Here is an 11,389-nt window from a genome sequence, read left to right as displayed (position 1 = left end):
TTGTTTTGTATTTGGAAAGTAAACAATGTGCTCCAGCTAGAGAGGAAGTATGCTAGTGAAAGACTCAGTCACATGGCTAGCCTCATTTTCCGATCCATAAAAGCAGCAGGGAAGTGATTTTTATCAGTGAGGGATTCACTCTTTCAGGACCACACACTTTTCTTTCTAGTTTTTATATTTATTATTATTATCGTTATTATTGTTACAGTACTTAGAACTGACTGAACATCAGGCCCTGGGAATGCTAGTCAAGCACCCTACCCCTGGGACATAGCCTTTTTTACTTTTTATTTGGGGACAGGATTTCACTGAGTTGCTGAGGATGGCTTTGAACTTGTGACCTTCCTGCCTCAGCCACCTGAGATGGATTTGCAGGGCCTGTGCCATCAGGCATGGCTTTCAGCTCTTATTTCAAACTTAATTATGTTAATTAATTTATTTTTGTGGTGATTCCCCCCCCCACCCGTGGGAATCAAACACAAGATTGTAGGTGTGCCAGGCAAGCATTCCCTAGCTGGGTTATATTCCCTAGCCCGAAGTAGCATAACGTCCTTTTCTTTATTTTTCTGGTTTGTTTTTGGTGGCCCTGGAGATTGAATCCAGGGCAAGAGCTCTACCATTGAGCTGCATCCCCAGGAAATCCCAGTCAACCTGCTCCTTCTGGCGGCCAGAGTTAAAGTCACTTCTGCCATGTTTTCCTTCTAGGACCTAACTGTCACACGCTGGGGTCTGGAAATCCAGGGTAGACGCCCCCCGAGGAGGAAGAACGGGATGCCTGGACAAGATGTCAATTCTTGTGACTCCAAGACATCTGCATGTGCTGTGAAGCAGGTGACACCCAGCACCGGGGATGGAGCAGCAGTCACACCCTCTGACCTAGTTTAAGTGGAAAGATAACCTTTGTTCCGCAGGAGTGGAGGCTCAGATTTAGGTGTTATACTCACGTCTGCTTAGGGCCCTTGATTTCTTCTCCATGCTCCTTTTTGCGGAGGAGGAATTACCAAGGGCCTGCGGGGTTGTCTTTAAGGCCCCACTGTTTTAGGTGCTGACTCCTAATTAAAGCACAGCTCCTTGGCTGGGCGTGCTGTGGTAGTTCAGTGGTGGGACGCTTGCCTAGCGTGCACAAGGGACCGGGTTCAATCCCCAGTCTCGCATGCACACACAGGTACACATAGACCAGCTTGTGATAACAAACACTCGTCCTGGTACAGTTTCTGTGGGCCAGGCCTCCAGCTGCGATGAGGTTATTATTAAGTTGCTTCCTGGGCTAAGAGACTTTGGAAGGCCTGGGTGACAGGGGGTGCTGAGGGGGGCATCACCCTTTTCCAAACTCACGCCAAGTGGTTGCTGGTGGGTCTCATCTCCTTTGCACGGGGCTGTCTTAGAACACGGCGGTTGGCTTCCCCTACACCGAGCAAGACAGAGAGCACCCGAGATGGAAGCCACGGTTTTCTTTATAAGCTGGTCTCAGAAGTGGCATCACGTGTCTTCTGCCATAGTCTGTTTGTTAGGATTGAGTCAGTGGAGTTGGGAGAAGGGATTGTGTAAGGGTGTGAATGCCAGGAGGCAGAGATCATTGGCAGGGAGCTGTCTGCCATACCTTCCACATCATGTCCTGGGACTCCAGCAAATGCCACACTATGCAGAGACAAAGCAGTGTGTACTAGCATGTGTGAATGTCAGACCTTCACACATTTTGTGGACTCTGCTAATTACTCCTGGGCCTGCAGAAGTGCTGAATATTCATGAAGTTGCCACAGAGGATTAGTACCACAATAGTGAACAAAGGAATATTCCGCTCTTGTTTTTAGCAAATATGGAGTAACACCATTTTCTTTAGAAGCCTGGCCATTGTGGTAAGGAATGAGTTCTATACCAAAATTAAAATGAGCGGTACCTCCACCACGCCTTCACTCCATCATAATGGGATGTAACAAAAATGTCAGAGAATTATAGTTAAGTCTAATGATATACTTGCTTCTTAGAACGATATTATTTTTCTCTTATCATACATTTTGTATTTATAATGTAATATTAACCAGTGCATTAGCAGCTGCAACATGGAAATTCATGCTGCCAGGAGAGCTTGGGTCTACATGCTTCTTCTAGTCTTTGGGTGAGTCTGTGGCTTCCCCTGGGGTATTAACCAGACTTGGGGGTGGGGGACATCTTGAAGGTGTCATTTTTCGTCAGTCTGACATCACCCTTCGACACAAGACCTTCACTCAAGCTTGAGGTTTCCTGGGTTTTAGTGAGACGATGAAGCACGGGATGGATGGTAGGTATTATCAGGCCAATGTGTTAGTAGGAGCAGTATTTGGAGGAAAAAGGGAAACTTGTCCAGCTTTAGCTGAGGTCTTTGAATGGCCTTTTATAGGTCCCTGTTTTTCCAGGGTAAGCTTCAACGGGACTAAATGTTTCTGTTGGGAAAGCCTTGCCCCGCAGTTTTGGCTGTCTGTTTTTTTTCTGAAAAACCACAGCAAAGGCTAGCCTAGTCCACCCTGCAGCCTAAGGGAATTAAGAATCTTTCCTTGGGCACTGCTGTTTGCCTGCTTTGTGTATGCTTACCAGAGGCTCAAAAGGCAGCTCTCTGTTGAAGTCATGTTTAATATGCTGAGAAAAAGACATTTGGGGCAATGATACACTTCAAAATTACTATCGCCCGAAGCTCCTCCTCTCAGGATCTACCTTGTAAATCACTTTTGGCTCGGGATGACACCCGAATGCATCAGGCTCGGAAGACTCTGATACTTGAGTGCCAAAGGAAGAGGTGGAAATCCGAGAAGAAAGGGAACAGAACGACTATTTCCCAGCCCTGACTTGGGTGATGACATAATTCCTGAAACACAATGCATGGTGATGTCGTGCACAAGTTCAGCCCAGGGAAAGTGACCAACAGACCTTTAAGGGGCAGGAGAGCTGGAGAGGGGAGTTTGAAGTAGGCCCAGGATTATTTAGGGAAATAGCTCACTGCTTTCACCCATGACCTCTCTAGCCCAAATACCAAACGAAAATCTTTATCTCCTCCCTCGCTCCCGACTGTGTGTGTGTCGGGGGTCGGGGGTCGGTGGGGAACTTTTTTTTCCTCTAGGGTCCCTTGAACTCAGCCCTCGCACTCCAACGCCACCTTTTAGAGCCGAGAGAGAGCAGGGCGGCTCCGATCTCACTTCCACCGAGCACAGCGGGCGGCTGGAGCGAGGCTTCCCCAGCGGCTGCAGCGCGGGGGCACGGAGGGTCTGGCTGGGGGCCGCGGGGAACCGGGGCGCGGGCGGGGCGGGAGGCTGCAGGGCCCTGCGCGCCGCCGCGCTAGCTGCTGGGTCACAGCCCGGGCCGCGCCGCCCGCTCGCTCGGCGAGGAAGTGACGACTGCGCCGTCCCGAGAGCAACAAAGTTTGAGTCTGCGGGTCGCGCTCGCCTGCGTCCCGCGCCCCCTCGGAGCTGCCCGGCGATCCAGCGTGCTGGTGAGTCGCGGGCACCGCGCGCGTGCCCTTCCCGCCGCGGGGGCGTCTTGCTCGGGGAGGACCCCGGGGTTCTTTCGGGCTTGGAGGCGCGGGCCGGGCCCTGGGGCCCTGGGAGTGGGGGTGCAGAAGAGGGGCAGAGCGGCGGAGATCTGGGCCAGTGTCGCACCCATGAGGTGGCTGCTTTGCCCCGGGACTTAGAACGGCCCGACTCCCCGAGATCGACTCCTGAGAGCAGAGATGCCTGGAAGGGGGCCTCCCGGGACCCGCGTCCGGAGCTAGCCCTCCACCCTGCGCCCCATGTCTCCAGGCTGCGGGCAGCTGCCTTTGCAGCCCTTCCCGGTGTTTCCCTGGGAAACATTCCCTTCCTCTACGCAGCCCTCCGTCAGGTTGCAGGAAGGAAGTTACAGGAACTTTCCCTCTACTTTTGTTTGCTCGGCCTTCCAGTGACGAAGAGCCGAGCAACTCAGAACTTTGGGTCAACAGCCCTATCCATTTCCAACAAACAAAATCCGAGTTGTCCCTAAACCTCCTTGAAACAAGTCCTCCCCGACTCTGCACTCTTCCTCCCTCCCCACCACGCCCCGAACCCAACAGTAAGCTCTCTAAGGCCTAACACTTTGCAATTTAGCCATAAAAACTGTCAGCACACCCACGTACATATGTGAGTGTTTTCTATATAAAACCCAGAAAGCCGCTTCCAGTGGACTCCGTCGCATCTTGTTCTTTTCTGTGTTCTAAAACTGCTAGGGCTGCAGGCATGTGCCTGGGAACTTTGATGGTGGTTCCTGCCGTCCTCCGTCCTGCGTAGCCTCGTGGCTCTGGGTCTTTAAGAACAGCTGAGAAGTTTATGATATCTTTGCGGAGTCGCGAGGGTCGTGGCGAGGCCCAGAGGCTAGCGCCGGGGCTCCCTGGTGTGTGCCTGAAGCTGCAGCAGGAACGTGGTGATGTGTGCAGGAATGTGTGTACAGGCCGTGGACACTTGGGGATGGGATGTCTAGAGGTTGAATGGTGAGGTCCCTAGCAGCAGCTTCCTGCCTGTCTGTAATTACAGCGTGATTGCACAGTCAGGCTTTGTTGGCGTGGATGTTTATACACACGCTATTGTGCAAGATCTTGGTGGTGGTGGTGGTGGTGAACAAAACGCAGATTTGCATTGCAAATGCTCAGGACAGATCTGGGCCTGAACTACATACAGTCCCTGAATTTTTTTTTAACCCTTTAACTTTGGCTGGGTGGTTTGTTTCCTGGCTTTTCCCTTAACCTCTGACAACTTGCTCATCTCCTGAGAGTTCGGAGCCTACTCAGGAAAGCAGGCTTTTTCTACTACTTACCATAGAATATCTTGGGCACCCTGGAAATTGGAACTATACCTTCATTTGTCCTGAGAAAATGTGGGATGACGTCAGCAGGAAAAGGAGATAGCCTTAACGGGAAGGCTATTTGAATTAGCAGAATTGCACCCGGTAGCAGAATTGGGGCTAGCTATAAAGAAGAATCACGGGTCATGTCTGCCTGAGCTGGCCAGCCAGACTTTGAGCCTTGAAGTACCAGCTGTAGAAATCTAGGTGGGTCTTAATTCCTTTATTGTGTTCTGGGCAAAGGGGAAGCATTGCTTAGTGGCTAAAGGAAATGTACTGGGGCTTTAAGACTATGTGTCGGGGTTGTTGATGGGTGTGGGGGGAGGGTGACTCACACATTTTCTCTAGTGTGATCCCAGGACCGCCTCAGCACAGGCCAGGTCAGGGCTCCTCATATCTACCCAAATGCTGCCCTGCAGGAAGCAGACTGTCTTAGTTACTGTTCTATTGCTGAGAAGAGACACCATGACCAAGGCAACTTATAAAAGAGAGCATTTAATTGGGGACTTGCTTACAGTTTCAGAGGGTGAGTCCATTGACCATCATGGTGGGGACCATGGCAACAGGCAGGCAGGGTATGGCTCTGGAGCAGTAGCTGAGAGCTTACATCTGATCCACAAGCAGCAGATAGACAGAGATGGGGAGCCTGGGCCTGGAAAGTCCACTCTCAGCAACATACCTCCTCCGACAAGGCCACACCTCATAATCCTTCCAAAGCAGTTCCACTAAGAAGGGACCAAGGATTTAAATAGATGAGCCTGTGGGGGCCATTCTCCTTCAAACCACCCTGGGGCCAAGCCTGCACATAGAAGGCTAACAGTGTCTTCTTGAGAGCTTCAGCTGGAGTAGAGGACCAGCAGAGTTCTCCTAGGACACGGTCAAAACGCATGTGCTGGATTTGTGTAAGGCCATTCCTCTGTCCCTCAAGTGTCAATCTTACAGTCTGTCCTGGGCTGAAGATTCACCGGGCAGGGCTTTCCCCTGATCCTGTGTGACTGCTTGGTACCAAGTCCCTGAAGTGCAGGAGCAGTTTGGCCTCTTTGTTCAGAGTGGCAGGTACTGGTGCTCCAGCATGCGGGGGTTCCTTCACAGCCGGTGTCCCCAACTAAACGCTGGAGTTTCACTTGCAGGCCAACTGCAGGGTTTCAGCTTTGTGCCAGTTGGATGTCACTGGCGTAAGTGACCATTTGTTCGATCAAAACATTATGGCCCAGTCCCTGGCAGGCATCTGGAGGAAAACCATGTAAAAATCAGGATAGTTCTGGAAAGTCTAGTCCCACAGTAGCCACGAGGTAATAAGATTCAGAAGTGGACTGGAGAGATGGCTCAGTGGTTAAGAGCACTGACTGCTCTTCCAGAGGTCCCAGGTTCAACTCCAGCACCCACATGGCAGCTCACAACTGCCTGCAACTCCAAGAACTGACAGCCTCACACAGGCATATATGCAAGCAAAACACCAATGCACGTAAAATAAAAATAAATAAATTATAAAAAAAAAAAAAGATTCAGAAGCAAAGCCCCACTACGGTAGGAGTTAGCTTGAATTGCGTAACCCACTTGTTCCAGGGATATTGAGTTTTTACTGAACTTGTCTGTCAAGGTCCTTATCACCTGACCAGAACTGCCTCAGTGAGGTCCTAGTGATACCAAGATCGATGGGAGGAGCGTGTTTCCTTCTGACCCTCAGAGAAAGAGAACCCTGCGTTTACGATCTTTTATGCCCTTGTCGTATGGTGAGAAATCCCTGAAGGCTCTCCCTGTGTGGCTGGCAGAATGGCAGGGAGGGACTCCTTGCAAGGCCTGCTCCCTGCAGCTGTGGGCTCATCTGGAGCCGTCTACTTCTCCAGTGGAGCCTGGCTGAGTTTCACACAGCACTCCGGCCTTCTCCTGGCTTCCTAGGCTTTGCCTCTGTTCCCAGAACTTGCCCTGTGGTGGTGTGCTGTCCAGGCCTGACTTCCTCACCGGCCTTACCCAAATGCTGGTTGATAGCTTGATGTTGCCACTCACAGCCCCCTAAGTAGCACGGCCTGCTGCCTCAATTTGCACAGTTGGAAACAGCAGTGAAAACAGCTCTGAGTCGAAACCTGACTACATAACAAATACTTTTATTGTTCCAATAGGAAATGCTACGAGAGTTGGGGGGTGGGTGGGAGGTGAGGGGTGAATATGGAGTTCAGCAGCTCCAGAAGAAAAAAAAAAAAAAAACAAAAAAACAAAACAAAACAAAACAAAAAACAGCAAAATGCTACTGGGAGAAGCAGATTTTTTTTTTTTTCCCGAAGAAGGTGGTCTCGGTGTGGAAGGCCTTTTACGCCACCCTAGCTGAAACTGCTATTTCTAGTTCTCGGCTTCCTTCTGGCTGCCTCAGGCCCTGCACAACGCTGTGTTTTGACATAACAACCCACCTCCTGAACAGGAGGTGGAGCAGCCCTCGCTGAAGAGGACATTCCAGGCTCTGAAGAAAGCGCTGCAATCTTCCAGATGCCGCGGCTGGCCGCGCTGAACCGCAGACTTGGTTCCTTGGATAAAGCAGCCCTCGCCTGAGTTCTTGTTCTCAATGAGGCATTTCTCTGTGAGATCCTTAGACGTTCTTTTTCTGGTCCACACGACACAGGGCAGAAGTGTGAGGACTTTGTGTCTTAAGTACCACTTGAAATACACAGGGGGTTTTGAATAAGTCTCAGATAAAGGGCTGCTCTGTGATCTTTCTTAACCGCCTGTTTGCAAGGGTCATCCTCCTGCTCTGTAGTCTTCAATGGCTCCCCACTGTCTCCATGGCAAGGATCAAACATCTGGGCTGGGTGGTCAGGGTCTTCCTGTTCTGCTGTCCCCAATCACAGCTCTGACCCAGTGACCCACTGTGGGTGTTTGTCCAACCGCTGACGGCCAGCATTCTGTCCTCTCAAGCTTTCCTGGAGGCCTGGAATGCCTCTCTCGTCCTCTCTTCCACTTGGCTCAGTCCTGCTCTCTTCCCGCCCTGTTCTTGTTTCCTTCCTGCAGGGTTTCCCTGCCCCCACCCTGTAGGCCTCTGCCTGGGACGCTGGTAACATCCACTGGGGCCTTCTGCTGAAGTGAACCTTAGTCCCGGTCCAAGGATTTGCAGCTTCTCTTTTGAGCGTGGCTTCACTCAGACCAGCTGCCCAGATTCTTAAATATATCTTTAGATGGAGGAAAATCACCAATTTAAAGCTAATGTAGACACCCTGGTTTTGTATATATTGCTCGACTTACAGCACCGTGATGATGGTGGTGGTGATGATGATGATGGTGATAGTGGTGATGATGGTGATGGTGGTGAAGACGGTGGTGATGATGGTGATGGTGGTGATGATGGTGATGATGATGATGATGATGATGATGATTGATGGCAATGATAGAAAGGGCTATAGTTGGATTTGTCTCCATCTGCATAGGTATACATGTAAGCTAAGCCTCCAAACCTATGGTTCCTGGTTTTACTTGCAAACACTTCTCCAGGCCTGCCTCTCCTGCCTGTACGCCCTCCCTCTGGATCCTTCTGACTTTTCACCTCATTAATTTTGTCCACGTCTAGCACCGCTCTTCCTCTGGATGTGAGACAGTATCTGTCCAGCATTGGCTCTCACTTCTCCTTGACCTGATTTGGGCGGGTTGTCCTGCCCATGATGTCCTGCTATGCTTTGGGGCCTGTCCCCAGGGCGGAGAGCTTACTACCTGGTTTTCTTGGCCTTCTGAGGGAACCTGAGGCAAGGTTTGACATGGGCTGATTCCCAGGTGGCTGCAGGCTTGCTTTGTGCAATCAGAGACTGACCTGCAGAACTAGGCTAAAGTGGAAAACCGTGTCCTGGGCGGGGAGGGGTCCTGGCTAAGTTCTGACGTGGGTTTGATGGGGAGGATCCATTGTCTCCACCCAGCCCTCAGGCTATGACTCAAAACCTTACCTCGAAAGTTAGATGTTTAAAAATATCTTTGTATATGATGTGTGTGAGTGAGTGTGGGTATGCATGGTTGTGACGTGTGCATGTGTGGAGGGCAGAGGACAACTTTGTGAGGTCAGTGCTCCCCTTCCACCTTTAAATGGGTTCTGAGGATTGTCTCTCCCTTTACCCACTGATCTATATCACCAGCCTAAGATTTTTTTATACTCAAGATATTATTCACATAATATAAAACACACCCTATAAGGTAGATTCTTTGATTTTTTTGTTTTAATTAGAAATAAAATTTGCTAGATTTTCCTTCTCCCCCAGTTTTCCATTTCCTATTCTGGAAGCTAACATATATGCATAGTTCAAAATTCAAATGATATGTTACATAGTATAAAATAAATCTCAAAATAATCTGTTACATAGTATATACATAGTTCAAAATTCAAATGATGTGTTACATAGTATAAAATAAGTCTCAAAATGATCTCTGTAATATATATACATAGTTCAAAACAAGAAAACAAGTAAAAATAAGTCTCAAAATGATCTCAACACAGACAAAAGAGATTGCTATACATACATACAAACATACACACATATAATAAAGAGAATTAGAATAAATGTATATTAACTATGAGAGAAAGATTTTTTTCCTTTTGTTTTTTGAGACAGGGTTTCTCTGTGTAGTTTTGGTGCCTGTCCTGGATCTCATTCTGCAGTCCAGGCTGGCCTCAACCTCACAGAGATCCACCTGGCTCTGCCTCCCGAGTGCTGGAATTAAAGGCGTGTGCCACCACTGCCGGATCTGGTTGGAAATTCTTAATGGCTGCCTGCTGGTGGGGCTGAGATTTTCATAGACAACCACTTCTGAACTGAAACCAAATCGAATTTAAGTGCGTCAGTACTTTTTAGAATCTGTTGTTTCACAAGATACTGAACTTGGGATCTTAGGGACTCTCATCTACCTGCCCTAGGTTAATAATCGCTGCGGTGATTCCAGCATCACCCAAGATCTATGTTGTGAAGGACCTGAAGCTGGGTAAGCTGCCTGTGCTCCAGCTGTCCTGTTTAACGTAAGCGCAGAGAGGATACGGTGCGCTCTAAGGTCACACAGCTGGTGAACGGACATTCCATTCCCGTCAGCCATCCTGTGTGATCATCCCAATGATCGCAGTGATCGGTTCCAATATACCTATCTGTAAACCAAAGATTCCTTAAGATAGCCCACGGCATTTAAAAGAAGAAACGAGGAAGAAAAACCTAGGGTTGTAAGGGCAGTCTTTAAGAAGAGAGCAGGCTGTGTATTTAGTAGGCTGCTCACTGTTAGGTCAGTTCACTTGCAGTTTCTTGGTTCCTGTCCCTTCAACCCTCCTTCCCCCCCTCCCCTCCCCTCCCCCCCCCCTCCCTCCCTCCCCCCTCCCTCCCTCCCTTCCCTTCCCTTCCCCTCCCCTTCTTTCCTCCCCAGTTTTCTGCTTCCCCGACTCTCCTGGGTATCCCACCCAGGACTTCACACATGCTAACTTCCTGCTATGCCCTTAGCCCTTAACTGAGTTTAATTGCTAGCAACTTGATAAGTCCCCCAAACTTTCTTTTTAATAATTTTTCTGGCTTTTTTTTTTTTTTTTTTAAAGGTACATTAGTGTTTTGCCATGGGAAGTTTTGGGTCCCCTGAAACTGGAGTTACAGACAGTTGTGAGCTGTCATGTGGGTGCTGGGAGTTGAACCTGGGTCCTCTGGAAAAGCAGTCAGTGCTCTTAACTGCTGAGCCACCTCTCCAGTCTCTGCCCTGAGCTTTCTAACCATTTTCTTGGTCAGCAAAGTGATTTAGTACATTCTAGGTGCAGACTGTGGCTTGATAAACACCAGGAAGATAGAGAAACCTTCCTAGCGCCCAAGAGGCAGGAAGGGAAGGTCCAGCCACACAGATACCCTGACACAGCTGGTTAACATAGGGCCGGTGTCATGGGGCAGCTAGAGAGCTCTCAACGCTGGCATGATGAGGGGTCTAAAGTGGGTCCCACATACTCATAGAGGCCTTGTAGCCCAGGTGAGACTCAGATGGTGGAGCTATTTGAGGGTGAATCTGTCACTGGGAGGATGGAATTTGGTGGGACAGTCAGTAAGTAAAGAATACAAATAGATAGCTCAGTGGTAGTGGTGCCTGCCTTTAATCTCAGCACCCGGGAGGCAGGGGCAGGTGGATCTCTTGAGTTCAAAGCCAGCCTGGTCTACAGAGTGAGTTCCAGGATAGGCACAAAGCTACACAGAGAAACCCTGTCTTGGGAGGGAAAAAAAAAAGAATACAAATGTAATTAAGATTAACCCTTGAAAGTCCTTTAGGTAACAGCAGAAGTACAATAGGCATATTTGCTCTTTTTTTCTTTTTTGAGACTGGGTCCTTCACTATGTTCAGGCTGTCTTAGAGTTTGTTCTTTGTCAAAGCTGGCTTCACAGTGTTGTGATTACAGGCATGCACCATGGTGCCTAGATCACATAGGCTTTTTTGTTTGTTTGTTTGTTTGTTTTTCGAGACAGGGTTTCTCTGTGTAGCTTTGGTGCCTGTCCTGGATCTCGCTCTGTAGACCAGGCTGGCCTCGAACTCACAGAGATCTGCCTGGCTCTGCCTCCCCGGTGCTGGCATTAAAGATGTGCGCTGCTGCCAC

The 11,389-nt window shown here is 49.4% G+C and overlaps 1 protein-coding gene across 2 annotated transcripts in view; it reads left to right on the top strand.

Annotated features, from left to right (window-relative positions):
• Window positions 1–3,353: 3,353 nt before the first annotated feature.
• Window positions 3,354–11,389, top strand: part of Mideas (mitotic deacetylase associated SANT domain protein) — a 69,373-nt gene continuing 61,337 nt past the window's right edge. Inside the window, exon 1 of one of the 2 annotated variants that reach the window (XM_037210707.1) lies at window positions 3,354–3,460. The gene's annotated coding sequence lies outside the window, so the exon portion shown is untranslated. The remainder of the gene's footprint in view (window positions 3,461–11,389) is intronic. The other variant, XM_028876910.2, reaches the window with a different exon arrangement.

The sequence above is a fragment of the Peromyscus leucopus genome, chromosome 14, assembly GCF_004664715.2.
Source record: "Peromyscus leucopus breed LL Stock chromosome 14, UCI_PerLeu_2.1, whole genome shotgun sequence".
Taxonomy (NCBI): Eukaryota; Metazoa; Chordata; class Mammalia; order Rodentia; family Cricetidae; genus Peromyscus; species Peromyscus leucopus.
This window is presented reverse-complemented; position numbering and strand designations above follow the sequence as displayed.